The sequence below is a fragment of the Cervus elaphus genome, chromosome 9 (genome assembly GCF_910594005.1).
Source record: "Cervus elaphus chromosome 9, mCerEla1.1, whole genome shotgun sequence".
Taxonomy (NCBI): domain Eukaryota; kingdom Metazoa; phylum Chordata; class Mammalia; order Artiodactyla; family Cervidae; genus Cervus; species Cervus elaphus.
The window spans coordinates 69471143-69491815 of NC_057823.1; positions in this window are offsets into that span (position 1 = coordinate 69471143).

A 20673-nucleotide genomic window follows, 5' to 3' on the forward strand; every position below is an offset into this window, starting at 1 on the left:
TAGTAAAACAAGCCACCACTTTCAGTATGAATGAAGTCATCATAGGAAACAAGCTTATGGTTACCAAAGGGCAAGGTGGAGTTACAGTAGGAATATGCAGTTAACAGATACACACTACTATATTGAAATAGACAAGCAACAAAGTTTTACCTGTATAGCATAGGAAACTGGTGAGTCAGATGGTAAAGAATTCGCCTGCAAGCAAGAGAGCCAGGTTAGATCCCTGGGTTGGGAAGATTCCCTGGAGAAGGGAATGGCTACCCACTCCCAGTATTCTTCCCATGGACAGAAGAGCCTGGCAAGCCACAGTCCATGGAGCTGCAAAGAGTCAGACATGACTGAGTGACTTACATTTCACACTATAGGGAAATGTATTCATTGTCTTGCAATAAACTATATTGGAAAAGAATCTGAAATACATCCACACAGACACATATGTGAATCACTTTGCTATAAACCTGAAACTAACATAATACTGTAAATCAACTGTACTTCAATTTAAAATAAAGGAATCGAGTTACACTGTGTCCCAATACAATTTATATACCTCTCTCACATATTAATACCATGTCCATTGACATTCCAGGTTTTGCAGTTGTGAGTGAGAGGATGTCAGAAAATGGAATGTGAGCTAAGTGAGCTCCTGCTCACACAGCTAGAGGGCACTGCCTAGTGTAAAACAGAACATCTCCCCAAATTATGAGATGATGGGTCCTTTTTCTTCCTCCCCAAAATCCAAGCAATCTTTTCTACTTAAAAACACTGACATCAGTGATTTGTTTGGGGATGAAAACTTTCACTTTTAGCTATGTTCCTTCCTGCATTATCACATGATTGTAAGTCATTTCCTCTGCATCCATTAGGGAAGATGGGTGGATCAAAAAACAACAAAAAAAAAATGATAGCACTGGGCTTTCATCAGATAAGGTTAAGGGAATTTTCTGCAGGACTCAGTACTCTTCCAAACCAAGCCCACTGCAAGACTTGCACACCTGTTCAACTCCTGTGCTAGTAGAAGTTATTCAAAATATATGCTGAGCTTTGTCAAAAGTTTTGTCAAGGCACTACATTTGTAGTGAACATTGGGAGTTACCACACTGACAACAGAACCCTCTGTTTGTTAACTAGCTATGTTGCTAAACAATGTCGACATTTTAAAATTTCAAATCTTCAAACGTCAAAAATCAAAAATGAATTATTTCGAGTGAAAGGAATACTATTGAAATAAATTGCTTTCAAAAATGACTGCCTTCAGAAAAAACATACAGTTAGTCATATACTGAATGGTATATTTCTTTAAAAATATGCTATTGTTCTATTATCATGATTCTTCAAATACAATCACATCCTTTGACACAACAATTCCATGTCCAGAATCATAAATATTGGAAGTATACAAATGCACATAGGTTTTTGTATATTTGAAATGGGGGGAAAAAAAAACTAAACATCTATGTGTGGGGAAGTGATTTAATAGATTAAGCACCTTTGTCCTACTTAATACCATATAGCTGTCTAAGTAAAGGCTGTTGTCCCATTCTCACAGGGAATGATGAGCTTCTGTAAGTAGTTGAAAAAATTAGGTTACCGTGTGTGTGTATGAATGAAAGAGAGAGAGAGAAAATAAGAGAATAGCCCAGAACTTTCCAAAATCTAGTGCCACTAGCCACATGTGCCTATTGAGCACTTAAAAGGGACTAGTCAGAATGGAGATGTCCTCTAAGTGGAAAATACTCACTGAACTGTAAAGACTTAAAATGAAGGGAAAAAAAAAAAAAAAAAAACAGAACAACAACAAGAAAGAAAACAAAAACACTGCATTTCTACTCGACAGTGCTGACCTAGGTCTGTTCCTAGGGAGTGGTACTGGGGAAAAATTTTGATGGAGAGGACAGGAAATAGGGATTTGCACCTTTAATTATTTTTCAGAAAGCACTTAATTTAAAATTTTAAAAATCAGAGAAGGAATCCAAACAAAATATATAGTTTAGTTAATATTATGTGTCAGTCTTAATTTCTTAGTTTTGATAAATGGTACCACGGTTGTAGCTGTTAACAACAGCAAAAAAAAAAAAAAAAAAAAAAAATGCTGAATACAGGAACTCTGTACTATCAATGTAATTTTTCTGCAAATCTCAAATTAGTTCAAAATAAAATCTTAAAAAAAACAACAGTGAGGAAAACAAGCACTCTAACAAGATGTATCTTCTGCTTAGAGATTCTTACTAGGAGTCTCAAAGTACTTGCTGTAAAGTAATTCACCTACCCACAGTTCCTTGTAAACACATTTGCTTCAAACAAGGCAGCTAGGATTACAAAATATCATATTTCTTAGCTCCCACCTGAAATTCCGACAATTCAGAAAACTCGTTTCTCCCTTGGTGATTAGAAGCTGTCTGGCTACTGCTTAGGTACCAGGAATTGTTGCTGGAGTAGGAGGCTTGCTCAGAGAACAGGAACAGTGCCACCTCTCCAAGGACTTCACTGAGGCCTGGGCAGCTAGAAGTTTGCAAAGCTCCTTCACTTTCTCCTTGCTGCCTCATCGGCTCCTTACTTCAGCCCTCGGACTAAAGCAACACCAAGGTCAGGAGATTTTTGCTAAGATGTCATCGTGAACTTCGAGATTAAAAAATCAATCAAAAATCAATATTATTAGTATAACAACCTTCATCTATATTTATACAGGTGTTACTTTTTACTTAAAGGTTTCCAGAACAAGAACTAAACTCAGCATCCAAATGAGTAGGAATGGCAGGTAAAACTGGATAACAAAATTAAAAACAGATTTGATATAGATATATAGATATATGGTTATTTCAGAACTGGCCAAATGAAGATAAATTTAAACACAGAATTGCAGTGTAAAAATACTTTTATTTTACATGAGGTAGGTTTAAAAGGCATGAAATGTAGAAATTACAAAGGACAACATGTCAGATTATCATGAAACATGTTGTTAAGTATAGACTATAAAGCTCTAACAAAATATTTTCCAAAGGTGACCCACTGACAAACCAATTATATTAAAAATAATGTGGGTGTTTAAACAGACATTCTACCACCACAACCACACCTGCATAGCTTAAATAATTTTTTTAAACATCACTACTTTCTCTGGAAAAAGAGTCACACCATAAGCAGAAGGAGCTTGACTAAGAATTTACGAAAGAAAACTGCTACTATGTAAATGAGTGACCTTTATAATTACAGGCAATACAACTGAAAAAAAGATGTAGAGGATCTAGAATCTTGAAAGTCACATTTCTGACTCATTCTCCACTGCACAACTTTTCTACTGAAAACTGGTTAAAATCTGAGCTCTCCTTAAACTTGAGAATTCTCTGACCATGTGTTCCAGCTGCCTCTCTCATTTTCCCCTCTTTCCAGCTGAGTTCCAGAAAAGAATGATGAAAATATTTAAAATTACAGATCTAGGGCATCTCTACTTACCTCTGGAAAGACTTTCTCAGTAGAAATCTAGAGACAAAACTAATTTGTATGCAGTTAAAAAAAATTCAAACTTAATTGAAAATTAAATTTAAATGGAAATAAGCATCAGGGGATGTTCCCAAATAAATGAATGACAAGTCAAACCACTTGGAATTTCTGCCTTGGGAATTCTAACACTAAAAGTGATAGGCAGATAAAATATGGCAATATCTTACATTTTCAGTCTGAAAAGATCAGGGAACCTCTTCAGGCCCTGTGGGTGTCTATGGCAGAGATCTGGGAGAAAATTTTCTAAGTCACTTCTAAGAAGTGTTTTTAATTAAGTTACTACTTGTCATCACCCAGACCCTTTGGGGGTTCCATGATAGCTTGTTATCTTTCTGCCATCTTCCTCATTACAAATGACTGATACAGAGTTGATCCTACCCTGAAAACCAGGGTCCCAATCCCTGCTGGAACCACTCTTGACACATCTAGAGTGATGCTACACACTACTGCTGACTGTGACCCTGAACTTATCCAAAGTCTTCATTTCTTTCTATGAGAAGGAGGGTGGACAGGAAAACACTGCGATCATACTTAATCAATGTTTTTCTTACAAAAAAATGGAGAAAATGATTCAATCAGTTATAGAAGCACATAAAAGGAAAAAGTGAAACTCTTGACTATTTGCCCCTGTGGAATAACCATATTAACTTTGGAATTACTTCTGGAATATTTTACAGTAAAAGAAAAAAATAGAACTAACTATACTATTCTAGAACCTTTTTCTTTTTATTAGCAATATAGATTTCTCCTTTAACAAGTAACATAAGCTCTGTGAAACTAGGGATTTTGTCTGTTTCCTTCACGGCTATATTTCTAGGAACAAAAACACTGTCTGGCACAAAGTAGGTGCCAAAACATGTTCACTGCATGAATGAATGAAATCCTCCTTCCTATCAGATCAGTCACAAATTTTATGGGGTCAGGGATGTGTCTATTTGGTTTCTGTGATCCCAGCACCAGAGAACCTGGCACAAGGTAAGCACTTAGTATCTGTTGAACTAGCAAAACAACTCAATGATGAAGCCACCTAATTTTTTTTTTTTTAACAGTTCCAGTGTGTTAACAATACCACAATAACCAGCTATCCCCCAAATCATGGAAAAAGTCTCTCACAAATAATGTTGCAATAGTTGTTCTTATATATATATATATCCTTGTTTAAAGATTTTCTTAGGATAAGAATCCCTTTTGGAAAAAAAAAAGAAAAAAAGAAAGAATCCCTTTTGTGGGGCAATCATTGACCTGGTTTAAATGTGTTCTGAAACCTCTTCCATCTAGAATTTCATAAATTAAAAACACTTAAGATTAATTTTTCAGCTTGTTTAAAAGCCACTGACTGAAACTCTGCAAAATGATCTCCCTTTCAAATCTCCAGTAGAAAACCAATGCTTCCCAATCCTGTCTAGATGCAGCCTGGACACTGTAACAACAGGCTGCCTGCATCCTTGGTGACCAACATCTCCTGCATGCAACACAGTAGCAGTTTAGTCATCACCCGGAGATGGCCATTTTCAGGCAGATCTCTACTGTTGATTCATCCAGCAGAAAGGAGAAAGACAGGAGAGTAACAGACTTCCAGGGCCTGAGCTGGAAGAAGATGCTGAGAAACTAAGAGCTGGACAAGACCAGAAACAGGGGCTTAAGAGTATTTTTGAGTTCCCCAACAAGTGAACAAGAGCTCTATCTGAACTCTCCAATGGAAAAGTTTTTCCAGAAAATTACCTTTCTGCTTATTTAATTTTCTCACTCCAAAGGTATTAAGTAAATCTCTATTATGTTGTGCCATATGGCACAACAAAGAGTTGTGCCATAACTGGGGAGGAAAAAAACAGGCAAGATGGACCTACTCTCTACCATCTTGGCACTGAAGCTTAAGGACCATTGTCGAAGCACAAAGGGATCTGACTCTGACAAATAAAGATGGCTAGAGACCTTTACCTACTTTCCACCAGGAAACAGAATTTCTGTCCCAGTCACTGCTTCTTCTTTTATGGAAAACACTGCTCCATGTTTCTCCATGAATGGAGAAGTCAGTCAGAGATCTTTCAAGATCCCTTTCCCTTTCCCCAGGCAAAACTGGTCAACACACACTGATCGTACTTCCCTTTTCTCCAGGAGCATCTGCCACACCACAGGCCTTGCTGGGCCATCTTCTTAACTGAAACCAAGGAGAACTGTGCATTGGCACTTACTGTTGCAGAGTCAACATTCAAGAAGTATAAAACGTGAGGCTTTTAGGGAATCAAGACGATCTAGTCCTACTCCAGTAGTTTCCTAACCTGTTCTGTGGATCACAGAGCTCTTTGAGAATCAGTGACCCCTTTAGACTTCCTGCATGGAAAAAGACACACATATATCTCAGCACGTAATTTCCCCTGTATTTTCAGGAGTTTGATGGACAAAAATGTAATTGAATATCTAGAATTCCAGAATTCCCATATTAAGAATTCTTACTCTCTGTAAAAGCCCACTTGAGCGCTAATGTCCCAGTTAGCAGTCTCTGAGTTGGGGGGATGGAACACAGAGGCAATGTAGTGCCTGTGTATTACCACACAGGTCCCAGCTCAATCCTCGAGTGAGCTAGTTATCTTTAAAATGTGGAAAAACTCTGCTTGGTGGCCAAGGACAGAATTTCTAAAATCAGTCAGCTGAGCCATCTCACGTTTTCAAAGAAGACAACACCAAGCCCCAAAATGAAGTGGCTGAGTCTGGTGGCGTTGAAAGGTGACAGCGGCCCAGAGGCTGTTAGGATTGCTGCCCACTCTTGACGGAGCAGTAATACTCGCATGGATCCTCCACTTCATATACGTTTTCCTCAATGATATAGATGTTTTCCTCTGGGTGCCTCCACTCTGCTGCTGTATTTGCCAACCCTGAAGGAGAAAGGTTGGCCAAAGTGATGAAGCTGTGGAAATAAAGTATTGTAGTTGAGTTAAGCATTTTCTGGACAACATGTAATAGAATTGAGAGAACGGGCTTTGCTGAAGAGTTAGCAACTAAGGCAGTATACGATCCTTGATCAGGTCCTGACTAGGAAGGGAAAACATAAAATAGCAATGAAATAGTCTGGGGAATAATCTGTACAAATTCAAATTAATCTGAAATTTCTTAGGTATAAAAGTGGAATTGTGTTATCTAAGAGAATATACTTATTCTGAGGAAGTACAGACTAAAGTGTTTATGTGAAATGTCAAGATGTCTGAAACACCTGTACAAATGGTTCAGAAAAATAATAAAATTGTATATGTAAAGAGAGAAACAAAGTAAATGTAACAAAATATCAAAGAACATGCTCAAATTGCTCTGTTATTTTAATTATTATGTGGGATTAAACAATTCCAAAAAGTGAAAGGAATGTGTATAGATCCAGTGAGACTTGGATCTATAGCCCACCAGGCTCCTCTGTCCATGGGATTTCCCAGGCAAGAGTACTGGAATGGGTTGCCATTACCTTTGCCTTACCATCCATATGATCTAGGCTGTCAGATTTACCTTTTCCATCTATTCATTCAAGAACTATTTAGTGTGCTACACACTGAGCCCATGCATCAAGAGATACAACCGTGAACAAAACATAGAAAGCTCCTGGAGGCTGTATATCAGTAAACTTAGGTGTTAGGGTCCTCATCTATGCAATGGGAAGAATTAATTTTCTCTCACAGGGCTGCTGTAAGGAACATTTATCCATTTAATCCTCAAATATTTATGAAGTGTGTACTAAGAACGAGGTATTCACTAGGAAACACAGTTGTTAATGTGGCAGATAAGTTCCTAATTTTCTATGGAGTTTACATTTATAGGTAGAAATACAACACTAACCCAATAATTTCATAAAGAATGAACTGGTAGTACATGTAAATGTAAATATTACCAAGTGATATTACAACATTTCAGGTTTCAGCTCTTATAAATACTGGTTAGAGATCATCTAAAGACATGATGATTAAATGTTCTCTTTGGTCTTATTTGACGTTTTTACTGCAGGCTATTTTGTCCTCCTAACTATACCATCTAGTGTGTGTGAATACTAAGTCACTTCAGCCGTGTCCAACTCTTTATGATCCTAGTGACTGTAGCCTTCCAGGCTCCTCTGTCCATGGGATTCTCCAGGCAAGAGTGGGTTGCCATGCCCTCTTCCAGGGGATCTTCCCGACCCGTGGAGTGAACCTGCATCTCTTATGTCTCCTGCACTGACAGGCAGGTTCTTCACCACGAGCACCACCTGGACTTAGTCTAAAATTACTAGTGGTTCAGATAGTATTCAGTGGACAGAATCATTTTTTTTCTTAAAATATATTTCATTCTGCCCATGTACCAAATGTCACAAAAACCCAGTAAAAGTTATATAAGCTTTGTGTGTGTGTAGTGTACTGAAATTAGGAATGGAGACTAATTCTGCAATATTATAGACAAGCAGTTTCCAACTGTTTGTACATTACAATTACCTAGAAAGTCTTTAGAACAATAAGTGTCCCCTGGTGGCTCAGATAGTAAAGAATCCGCCTGCAATGCAAGAGACCCGAGTTTGATCCCTGAGTTGGGAAGATCCCCTGGAGAAGGGAATGGCCACCCACTCCAGTATTCATTCCCAGAGAATTCCAAGGACAGAGGAACCTGGTGGGCTACAGTTCATGGGGCCACATAGAGTCAGACAAAATGGAGCAACTAACTCTTTCACTTTTTCACTATGATCAGACCTTATTCCCCAAAGATTCTGATTCATTTGCTCTGGGGTAGACAAATATGTTTAAGTGCCCTAGGTGATTCTAATAGGCAATCAGAGTTAAGAAGAACCAGGCTGGGTTATAAAAAGCTCTGAGAGTAGATTCACTTCTGGAAACAATGGCTACCTAGAACCTGGGTGTTGTAGGTGCTCAATCAGCTGAAGGGTCATCCAAGATTCCCACCTTCTCCTCCCCTACACATTATTCTTACGTGGAATTTTGTATCTTCACTTTTCTATCAGAATACCTTAAGTAGGAAGGCAAAGAATAGTCAATTTAAAAAGCTTTAGTAAAATAAATGAGATAAAAAACAAAATGGGCTAACTGGAGGCAAAGATTGTTTAGGGAAATCTGGTCTACCAGTTAAGATTGAATTACATCAAACCACTGATATGTGTCTTGGTTTATTACTTAAACCATGATAGAAAGTAATAAAGATGTGTTTTCATATTTAACAAATATAGCAACTGCCTACTACATATCTGGTAGGATGCTAAGCACCAGGGGCACAGAAAATGAATTATGAGCCCTGATATCATTGAGCTTGTCTTCCAGTGGGGAGGCATTTAAGAAAAAAAAGTAAATAGAAAAAATAAAATAATGTCAAACTGTGATGTGACAGAAAGAAAAGTACTGCAGCAAAATGGATTAACCTAGAGATTATCATACTGAGTGAAATAAGACAGAGAAAGGCAGATATTGTATCATTTATATGTGAAAACTAAAAACACTGCAAATAGTTTTATTTACAAAACAGAAACAGGCTCACAGACACAGAAGACAAACTTATGGTTGCCAAAGGGAAAAGGGGAGGAGAGATAAATTAGGAGTATGGAATGAACAGATACATACCACTAAGATGACCTTCAAGCTCAGTTCTCAAAGAAGAGAATGAGTCAGCCAAATGAAGAACCAGGGTGAGCATCTGGATTGAGTAAAGCCCTGGTAAAGATGGTGATAAGTGGCTGAAACTGAAAGCATGACTGGAATAAAAGAGTGGCACAAGATGAGGTCTGAAATGGAGGCTGGGCTAGATACTACAGGACCCTAGAAGTCATAATCAGGAGCTTGGGTTTTATCCTAAGACATAAGAAATAACCGAAGTCCAGAAATGTGATATAACTGGGTTTCAAGAAAATCACTTTGGTTGCTATGTGGAGAATGAACTAAAAGGACGTATGAAAAAAAGAGCAGGTAAGTCATGAACTGCCTCCGAGTAAGGTAGTGACAGACAGGCACAGAATCATGAATGGATTTTAGATATGTTTTGGGAAAAGTGCAAGAAGTGAATGTGGATTGCGTGTAGTTGGGACTGTGTGTTAGGAGTGAAGAAGGAGAGAATTCAAGGATGACTTCTAGCTGAGGCAACCAGTTGGATGCTAGTGAAACACTATGATGAAGACCCAGCAAGGAGGGGTAGGGTTTTAAAAAGGCAGAATATAGACTCTAGAGCTCCTTTTTGGACACATTAAGGTGGGAGACAAATAAGTGGATATGACACCTGAACAGCTGGACAATCAGTACCAACACCCTTGAGTGCTGAAGACAGAAACTAAGGATGACATTTAAGTCTATGGAAATATAGGTTATCATCAACCAGAGGGTATGGAGAGAGGAAAAACACCAGCTCTGGGGAACTTCAACAACTAAAGATCATGCTGAAGAAGAGAAAATAATAAAAATGACTGAAAAGGAGTGGCCAAAGTAAGAGTGGTGCTTCAGAAGTCGAGAGAAGGAAGACATTTTTGGAATGAGTGGGGGTCAACTGAGTTGAATATTACTGAAAGCTGGATGTACTGCATTGAAGACAGAGGTATCTACTGGGTTTATCAAAATGGAGATCACTGAGCTTGAACTAAAACTACTTCCATGGCAATTCAGGTATAGAAGCTAAATGGGGTTCGGGGTGTTTGAAGAGTACAGAGGAATGAAATGTAGGAATAACTCATCTGAGAAATATGCCTGTAAAGGAGAGGAGAGAAATGGGAGTAGCTGGAGAGAAATGTGTGAACTAGATCTTATTTTTACACTAATAAAAAAAAGCATAAATAGGAATGGAGAGAGAGATGATTCTGGAGAAAGTAATCAAAGGGAGAAGAAAGTGATGGCTATGGCAAAGTAGTTGAAACAGGCTTTTAATACTTCATCAGTGCAGTGAGAAGGCAGGGAGGTTTGAGCAACAGTGAAATATGTGATGCTCATCTCAGACACTGCAATAAGAAGATACAAGATTGCTGCACATTTCTTAGTGCCAATTTATGGCTTTGATGTCATGATTAAAAACATGTCACCCCAGTTGTGTGATTTTCTCTAGCAGCTTCTAGGGAAAAGACTGCAAATTGTACACAACTTTCCCATCTATTCTTCTAAGTAGTCATGTTTTGAGTTTTGGCAGTAATCACATGTGTGTACAAAACATGACTTCTCCTACTCCTCATCAACCTCTTTCCAAACCCTTTTACACAAACCATAACGGTTCCCAATAAACAGCCCTTGGCAGAACTGAAAAAAGTGGGTGTTATCAATGCTCCTTATCAACCTGTAGACTCCATATTTATGTGGTCAATTCCCAAACTCCACTGCTACCTCTCTATAAACTCAGGTAAGTGGGAGTGAGTAGCTTATTCTTCTGAACAATTCATTTACCATTAACAGCAGAATAACAAAAAAGGTAAGCAGGATAGCCTTGGTTTCAAATCCTTAATCAATTAACTGTCACCTTGCACTAAAAGTTACTTAACCTTTCAACACAATGGCTCTCCAACTGGTAAATGAGAATAATATTAGTACCTTTTTCAACATGGTAATTATGAGGATTTCATGCACATAAAGCATCTGGAAGCTTTAAGCCACACAGGATGAGCAGCTCATCCCTGTTTTCCCTGGACTGTCCCAGTTTTAGCACTGAAAACCCACATATTAGGACCCCCTCTTCAGTCCTGGGAAGTTTCGGAATCATTTGTAATCCTACACACAGTTGATGTTTACTGATGAATAAGAAAGGCTACTAAAATAATAGAGGTACAAGGCCTTGGCCTCTGCCCCAAAGAGAAGAGAATATATCACAATTATTAAAGTCCGTGAGGCTTTCGGAGTGATGGAAGTGTTTGGTCATTGATTGTGGTGATGGTTTCCTGAGTGAAATCATCTACAAAAGTTCATTAAGTGACACATTTTAAATATACAGTTTATCTCATACAAATTGTAATTATTTTTTAAAAATAAACATAAGTAACTGAGAAGTAAAACGTTTGCTGAGTGCCACAATGGAGGAAAATAACAAATGCTGCAACCTTGACCATGACCCAGTGTTAAAGGAACCTGCTACCCCTCTTTAAAGAACCACACATAAGAAATAAATAAGATAGAAAATGCATAGAAGGAAGTGATTGTTGATTCATGAATTTAAAAGATTTATGTTCTTTACAAAATAAGAAAACAGGTACTAGAATCAATCTGCCTGAATCTGAATTATAGCTTTGCCACCTGCTGATTCTGAAACCTTGAGAAAAACCTTGAAAGTTTACCATCTCTAAGTGTTACTCTCCTCTGCTGTAAAAAATGGGGATAACAGTACTACCTACCTTATAAGAGGGTGATGATGATAAATATAAAAACATGCTTGTTACATGGTAAGCACTGATTTTTAATCAGTGAGCTATTACTAATAATGAGCTATTATTAATCCTGTGGTTTGAAAGGACTAAAGAGTATTCATTCTAATCGATATAAGCTAATAATTATAATATCTAGTTTTGGGTTGGTTCCTATATTAACAGTTCCTTATCATAGGGAAAGAGAAGTACAATCAAATAACTTACATTTGAGAATTAAACCATTAGAGATAAGAATCAGAGCCAGTAAAAAAACATTTTGGGGGCAGTTGTAAAATGGCAGAGGAATAGGATGGGGAGACCACTTTCTCTCCCACAAATTCATCAGAAGAACATCTGAAGGCTGAGCAAATTCCACAAAACTTCTGAATGCTGGCAGAGGACATCAGGCACCCAGAAAGGCAGCCCATTTTCTTCAAAAGGAGATTACATGCCTAACGGCAACTCCCAGCAGAGAAGCACCCCTGATGCTCGCACTGGCCACTGGCTAGCAGGGGCTGGACAAGGAGGCGCAGGCTGCATTGCTTAGGGTAAGGACCAGGCCTACATGCCCCAGTGGCAATCTGAGGGAACTAATTTGGAAGGAAAGTTATGACCAACCTAGATAGCATATTAAAAAGCAGAGACATTACTTTGCCAAAAAAAAATCCGTCTAGTCAAGGCTATGGTTTTTCCAGCAGTCATGTATGGATGTGAGAGTTGGACTGTGAAGAAATCTGAGCACCGAAAAATTGATGCTTTTAAACTGTGGTGTTGGAGAAGACTCTTGAGAGTCCCTTGGACTGCAAGGAGATCCAGCCAGTCCATCCTAAAGCTGATCAGTCCTGGGTGCTCATTGAAAGGACTGATGCTGAAGCTGAAACTCCAGTACTTTGGCCACCTCATGCGAAGAGATGACTCATTGAAAAGACCCTGATGCTGGGAGGGATTGGGGGCAGGAGGAGAAAGGGACGACAGAGGATGAGATGGCTGGATGGCATCACTGACTCGATCGACATGTGTTTGAGTAAACTCCGGGAGTTTGTCATGGACAGGGAGGCCTGGCGTGCTGCGATTCATGAGGTCGCAAAGAGTCGGACAGGACTGAGTGATTGAACTGAACTGAACTGAACTTGAGATAGCTTCCCAGACTGTGGGATAGCTATCCTGCGAAAAGCCCTAACCTGAGACATCACCAGGCCCCCTCACAGAACAAAGGACTGAGCAGAAATAGCCAACTATAGACTGGCCCATCCCCACCGGAGACAGGCAGGCGAGGGCAGCCAGAGCCGGAAGGGGGCAATCGCGACCCCCAGAAAGGCATCCTCTACCAAACTGCAAGCAGGCTTCATTGCTAACCAAGACTTCTTGGGATTCTGGATGGTTGACATCCACTGGAAGGGTCACAACCAGAGACCAGCTCCCCAGAAGAGACACACAGCACACCTGAGAAGGCACGCCCCTTGTACATCCAGAAAACCAAGGGGTTGGGACAGGGGAGGCGTTAAGACGTAGCCCCCAATGGGGGGCTGGCAACTGTGCTCTCCAAATACCTGGCCACCTGGGCTGCTCAGACCTGGGAAGGGCAGAAAACGCAGGCCAAACCAAGTCTGCGCCTTTGTGGAGTACCCCAGAACCTGAACCTGAGCGGCTTAGACCTGGGAAGTGCATGCAACCCAGGGCCCACCACAGACAGTTCCCGGCAGAGCAACCTAGAGGCTGAGCAGTGTAGACTGGGAAAGCACACACACCATGAGCAGGGGCAAACCCAGTGTGGCAGGACACTGCGAGCACTCCCCACACAGGCCAGTGATACTTGTTTGCAGTTTTCCTCCCTCGTCATAGCACGAATGAACAAGTGAGCCTAAAAAAGTGACCACCACCACCGCCTTGTGTCAGGGCAGAAATTAGACAAGGAAGAGACCAGCAAACAGAAGAAGCTAAAATAAACAGAGGTAACCACTTTGGAAGTGACAGGTGCAATAGATTAAAACCCTGTAGTTACCACTGACTCCATAGGAAGGGGCCTATAGATCTTGAGGAGTATAAGCTGGATCAAGGAACTATCTGAAAATGAACTGACCCCACACTGTCTGCAACAGCTCCAGAGAAAGTCCTAGATATATGTTTTACTATTATCATTTTTTAAATTTTCTTAAATTTTTTTCTAATTTTCAACTCCTCCTTTACCCCTTTAATTTTCATTTTATAACCTATTATTACCTTGCAAAAAAAAAAAAAAAGACTCAATTTTTAAAGCAAAGTTCATATGTATATATATATTTTTTATAATCTTTGTGACTGTTTTGTTTTTTTAATATTGTATTTTTGAGACTGTAACCTCTAGTTTTTAATCTTTGCATTTTGGTAATTGTTATCAATTTTGTACCTTTAAGAACCCAATCTTCAGTACCCATATTTACTTGGGAGCGAGATTACTGGCCTGATTGCTCTCTCCCCCTTTTGACTCTCCTTTTTCTCCACCAGGTCAGCTCTATCTCCTCCCTCCCCCTTCTCTTCTCTACCCAACTATGTGAATCTCTTTGTGTGTTCCGGGCTGTGGAGAACACTTAGGGAACTGATTACTGGCTGGATCTGTCTCTCTCCTTTTGATTCCCCCTTTCACCCTCCTGGCCACCTGTCTCCTTCCTCCCTGTTCTCTTCTCTGTGTAACTCCGTGAACATCTCTGAGGATCCAGACTGTGGAGAGTACATAGGTAAGTCATTACTGGCTAGCTTGCTCTCTCCCTTATGATTCCCCCTCTTCTCCTCGTAGTCACCTCTATCCCCCTCCTCTCTCTTCTCTTCTCCATGTAACTCTGTGTACCTCTCCAGGTGTCCCACACTGTGGAGAGACTTTTCATCATTAACCTAGATGTTTTATCATTGGTGCTGTATAGATGGAGAAGTCTGGAGGCTACTGTAAGAATAAGACTGAAAACCAGAGGCAGGAGGCTTAAGTCCAAATCCTGAGAACAACAGAGAACTCCTGACTCCAGGGAACATTAATCAACGAGCTCATCAAAAGCCTCCATACCTACACTGAAACCAAGCACCACCCAAGGGCCAACAAGTTCCAAAGCAAGACATACCACACAAATTCTCCAGCAACACAGGAACATAGCCCTGAGCTTCAATATACAGTCTGCCCAAAGTCACACCAAACCCACTGACATCTCAAAACTCACTTCTGGACACTTCATTGCATTCAAAAGAGAAGAAATCCAGCTCCACCAACCAGAACACTGACACAAGCTTCCCTAACCAGGAAACCTTGACAAGCCACCCATCCAATCCCACCCACAGAGAGGAACCTCCACAATAAAGAGGAACCACAAACTGCCAGAATAAGGAAAGGCCACCCCAAACACAGCAATATAAACAAGACAGAAAGGCAGAGAAATACCCAGCAGGTAAAGGAACAGGATAAATGCCCACCAAACCAAACTAAAGAGGAAGAGATAGGGAAGCTACCTGATAAAGAATTCAAAATAATGACAGTGAAAATGATCCAAAATATTGAAAGCAAAATGGAGTTACAGATAAACAGCCTGGAGACAAGGATCAGAAGATGCAAGAAATGTTTAACAAGGACCTGGAAGAAATAAAAAAAGAGTCAATATATAATGAATAATGCAATAAATGAGATCAAAAACCCTCTGGAGGGAGCCAACAGTAGAATAACGGAGGCAGAACATAGAATAAGTGAGGTAGAAGATAGAATGTTAGAAATAAATGAAACAGAGAGGAAAAAAGAAAAAAGAATTAAAAGACATGAGGACAACCTCAGAGACCTCTGGGACAATGATAAACGCCCCAATATTCGAATCATAGGAGTCCCAGAAAAAGAAGACAAACAGAAAGACCATGAGAAAATACTTGAGGAGAGAATAGTTGAACATTTCCCTAAAATGGGGAAGGAAATAGTCACCCAAGTCCAAGAAACCAAGAGAGTCCCAAACAGGATAAACCCAGGGCAAAACATGCCAAGACACATATTAATCAAATTAACAAAGATCAAACATAAAAAACAAATATTAAAAGCAGCTAGGGAAAAAGAACAAATAACACACAGGGGGATTCCCATAAGGATAACAGCTGATCTTTCAATAGAGACTCCTCAGGCCAGAAGGGAATGGCAAGACATACTTAAAGTGATGAGAAAAAAATACAGCCCAGATTACTGTACCCAGCAAGGATCTCACTGAAATATGAAGGAAAAAACAAAACCTTTAGAGACAAGCAGAAGCTGAGAGAATTCAGCACCACCAAACCAGCTCTCCAACAAATGCTAAAGGATCTTCTCCAGACAGGAAACACAGAAAGGTTCTATAAACTTGAACCCAAAACAACAAAGTAAATGGCAACGGGATCATACTTACCAATAATTACCTTAAATGTAAGTGGGTTGAATGCCCCAACCAAAATCAAAGACTACTGAATAGATACAAAAACAAGACCCCTATATATGTTGTCTACAAGAGACCCACCTTGAAACAAGTGACACTTACAGACTGAAAGTGAAGGGCTGGAAAAAGATATTCCATGCAAATATTGACCAAAAGAAAGCAGGAGTAGCAATACTCATATCAGATAAAATAGACTTTAAAACAAAGGCTATGAAAAGAGACAAAGAAGGACACTACTTTGATCAAAGGATCATTCCAAGAAGAAGATGTAACAATCATAAATATATATGCACCCAACATAAGAACACCACAATATGTAAGACAAATGCTAACAAGTATGAAAGGGAAAAGTAACAGTAACACAATAATAGTGGGAGACTTTAATACCCCACTCATACGTATGGATAGATCACTAGACAGAAAATTAACAAGGAGACACAAACTTTAAATGATACAATAAACCAGTTAGACCTAACTGATATCTATAGAACATTTCACCCCCAAACAATGAATTTCACCTTTTTCTCAAGTGCACATGGAACCTTCTCCAGGATAGATTACATTCTGGGCCATAAATATAGCCTTGGTAAATTTAAAAAAAAAAAAAAAACACTGAAATCATTCCAAGCATCTTTTCTGATCACAATGCAGCAAGGTTAGATATCAATAATAGGAGAAAAACTATTAAAAGCTCCAATACATGGAGGCTGAACAACACGCTGTTGAATAATGAACAAATCACAGAAGAAATCAAAAAGGAAATCAAAATATGCATAGAAATGAATGAAAATGAAAACACAGCAACCCAAAACCTATGGGACACTGTGAAAGCAGGGCTAAGGGGAAGGTTCATACAATACAGGCTTACCTCAAGAAACAAGAAAAAAGTCAAATAAATAATCTAACTCTACACCTAAAACAACTAGAAAAGGAATAATGAAGAACCCCAGGATTAGTAGAAGGAAAGAAATCTTAAAAATTAGGGCAGAAATAAACGCAAAGGAAAGAAAAGAGACCATAGCAAAAATCAACAAAGCCAAAAGCTCGTTCTTTGAGAAGATAAATAAAATTGACAAACCGTTAGCCAGACTCATCAAGAAACAAAGGGAGAAGAATCAAATCAACAAAATCAGAAATGAAAATGGAGAGATCCCAACAGACAACACAGAAATACAAAGGATCATAAAAGACTACTATCAGCAACTATATGCCAATAAAATGGACAACTTGGAAGAAATGGACAAATTCTTAGAAAAGTACAACTTTCCAAAGCTGAACCAGGAAGAAATAGAAAATCTCAACAGACCCATCACAAGCACGGAAATTGACACTGTAATCAGAAATCTTCCAGCAAACAAAAGCCCAGGACCAGACGGTTTCAAAGCTGAATCCTACCAAAAATTTAGAGAAGAGCTAACACCTATCCTGCTCAAACTCTTCCAAAAAATTGCAGAGGAAGGTAAACTTCCAAACTCATTCTATGAGGCCACCATCACCCTAATACCAAAACCAGACAAAGATGCCACAAAAAAAGAAAACGACAGGCCAATATCACTGATGAACATAGATGCAAAAATCCTTAACAAAATTCTAGCTAACAGAATACAACAACATATTAAAAGGATCATACATCATGACCAAGTGGGCTTTATCCCAAGGATGCAAGCATTCTTCAATATCCACAAATCAATCAATGTAATACACACACATTAACAAATTGAAAATAAAAACCATACGATTATCTCAATAGATGCAGAGAAAGCATTTGACAAAATTCAACATCCATTTATGATAAAAAAAAAAAAACCTTCCAAAAAGCAGGAATGGAAAGAACATACCTCAACATAATAAAAGCTATATATGACAGAACCACAGCAAACAGTATCCTCAATGGTGAAAAATTGAAAGTATTTCCCCTAAAGTCAGGAACAAGACAAGGGTGCCCACTTTCACCACTACTATTCAACATAGTTTTGGAAGTTTTGGCCACAGCAATCAGAGCAGAAAAAGAAATAAAGGAATCCAGGTTGGAAAAGAAGAAGTAAAACTCTCACTGTTTGCAGATGACATGATCTTCTACATAGAAAACCCTAAAAACGTCACCAGAAAATTACTAGACCTAATTAATGAATATAGTAAAGTTGCAGGATATAAAATCAACACACAGAAATCCCTTGCATTCCTATACACTAACAATGAGAAAACAGAGAAATTAAGGAAACAATTCCATTCATCATTGCAACGAAAAGAATAAAATACTTAGGAATATATCTACCTAAAGAAACAGAAGACCTATATATAAAAAACTATAAATGCTGCTGAAAGAATCAAATAGATGGAGAAATACAACGTGTTCATTGATCAGAAGAATCAATATGGTGAAAATGAGTATAGTACCCAAAGCAATCTATAGATTCAAGGCAATCCCTATCAAGCTACCAGCGGCACTTTTCATAGAACTAGAACAAATAATTTCACAATTTGTATGGAAATACGAAAAATCTCAAATAGACAAAGCAATTTTGAGAAAGAAGAATGGAACTGGACGAATCAGTCTGCCTGACTTCAGGCTCTACTACAAAGCTACAGTCATCAAGACAGTATGGTTCTGGCACCAAGACAGAAATATAGATCAATGGAACAAAATAGAAAGCCCAGAGATAAACCTACGCACCTATGGACACCTTATCTTCGACAAAGGAGGGAAGAATACAATGGAGAAAACACAATCTCTTTAACGAGTGGTGCTGGGAAAACTGGTCAACCACTTGTAAGAGAATGAAATTAGAACACTTTCTAACACCATACACAAAAATAAACTCAAAATGGATTAAAGATCTAAATGTAAGACCAGAAACTATAAAACTCCTAGAGGAGAACATAGGCAAAACACTCTCTGACATAAATCACAGCAAGATCCTCTATGACTCACCTCCAAGAGTACTGGAAATAAAGGCAAAAATAAACAAATGGGACCTAATTAAACTTAAAAGCTTTTGCACAACAAAGGAAACTATAAGCAAGGTGAAAAAACAGCCTTTAGATTGGGAGAAAATAATAGCAAATGAAGCAACTGACAAAGAATTAATCTCAACTATATACAAGCAACTCCTGCAGCTCAATTCTAGAAAAATAAACGACCCAATCAAAAACATGGGCCAAAGAACTAAACAGACATTTCTCCAAAGAAGACATACAGATGGCTAACAAACACATGAAAAGATGCTCAACATCACTCATTATCAGAGAAATGCAAATCAAAACCACTATGAGGCACTATCTCTCGCCAGTTAGAATGGCTGCTATCCAAAAGTCTACAAGCAATAAATGCTAGAGAGGGTGTGCAGAAAAGGGAACCCTCTTACGCTGTTGGTGGGAATGCAAACTAGTACAGCCACTATGGAAAACAGTGTGGAGATTCCTTAAAAAACTGGAAATAGAACTGCCATATGACCCAGCAATCCCACTCTTGGGCATACACACTGAGGAAACCAGAATTGAAAGAGACACGTGTACCCCAATGTTCATCGCAGCACTGTTTATAATAGCCAGGACATGGAAGCAACCTAGATGGCCATCAGTAGATGAATTAAGAAAGCTGTGGTACATATACACAATGGAATATTTCTCAGCCATTAAAAAGAATACTTTTGAATCAGTTCTAATCAGGTGGATGAAACTGAAGCCTATTATACAGAGTGAAGTAAGCCAGGAAGAACAGCACCAGTACAGTCTACTAATGCATATATATGGAATTTAGAAAGATGGTAACAATAACCCTATATGTGAGACAGCAAAAGAGACACAGATGTATACAACAGTCTTTTGGACTCTGTGGGAGAGGGCGAGGGTGGGATGATTTAGGAGAATGGCATTGAAACATGTATATTATCACATGTGAAACGAATTGCCAGTCCAGGTTTGATGCATGAGACAGGGTGCTCGGGGCTGGTGCACTGGGATGACCCAGAGGGATGGGATGGGGAGGAAGGTGAGAGGGGGGGTTCAGGATGGGGAACACATGTACACCCGTGGTGGATTCACGTCAATGTATGGCAAAACCACTACAATATTGCAAAGTAATTAGTCTCCAATTATTTTCTTTTATTGTTTATAAAGAAATACTTTTTTTTTTCATTTATTTTTATTAGTTGCAGGCTAATTACTTTACAATATTTTAGTGGGTTTTGCCATACATTGACATGAGTCAGCCATGGATTTACATGTGTTCCCCATCCCGATCCCCCCTCCCACCTCCCTCCCCATCCCATCCCTCTGGGTCTTCCCAGTGCACCAGCCCTGAGCACTTGTCTTATGCATCCAACCTGGGCTGGCGATCTGTTTCACACTTGATAGTATATTTGTTTCAATGCTACTCTTTCAGAACATCCTACCCTTGCCTTCTCCCAGAGTCCCAAAGTCTGTTCTGTACATCTGTGTCTCTTTTTC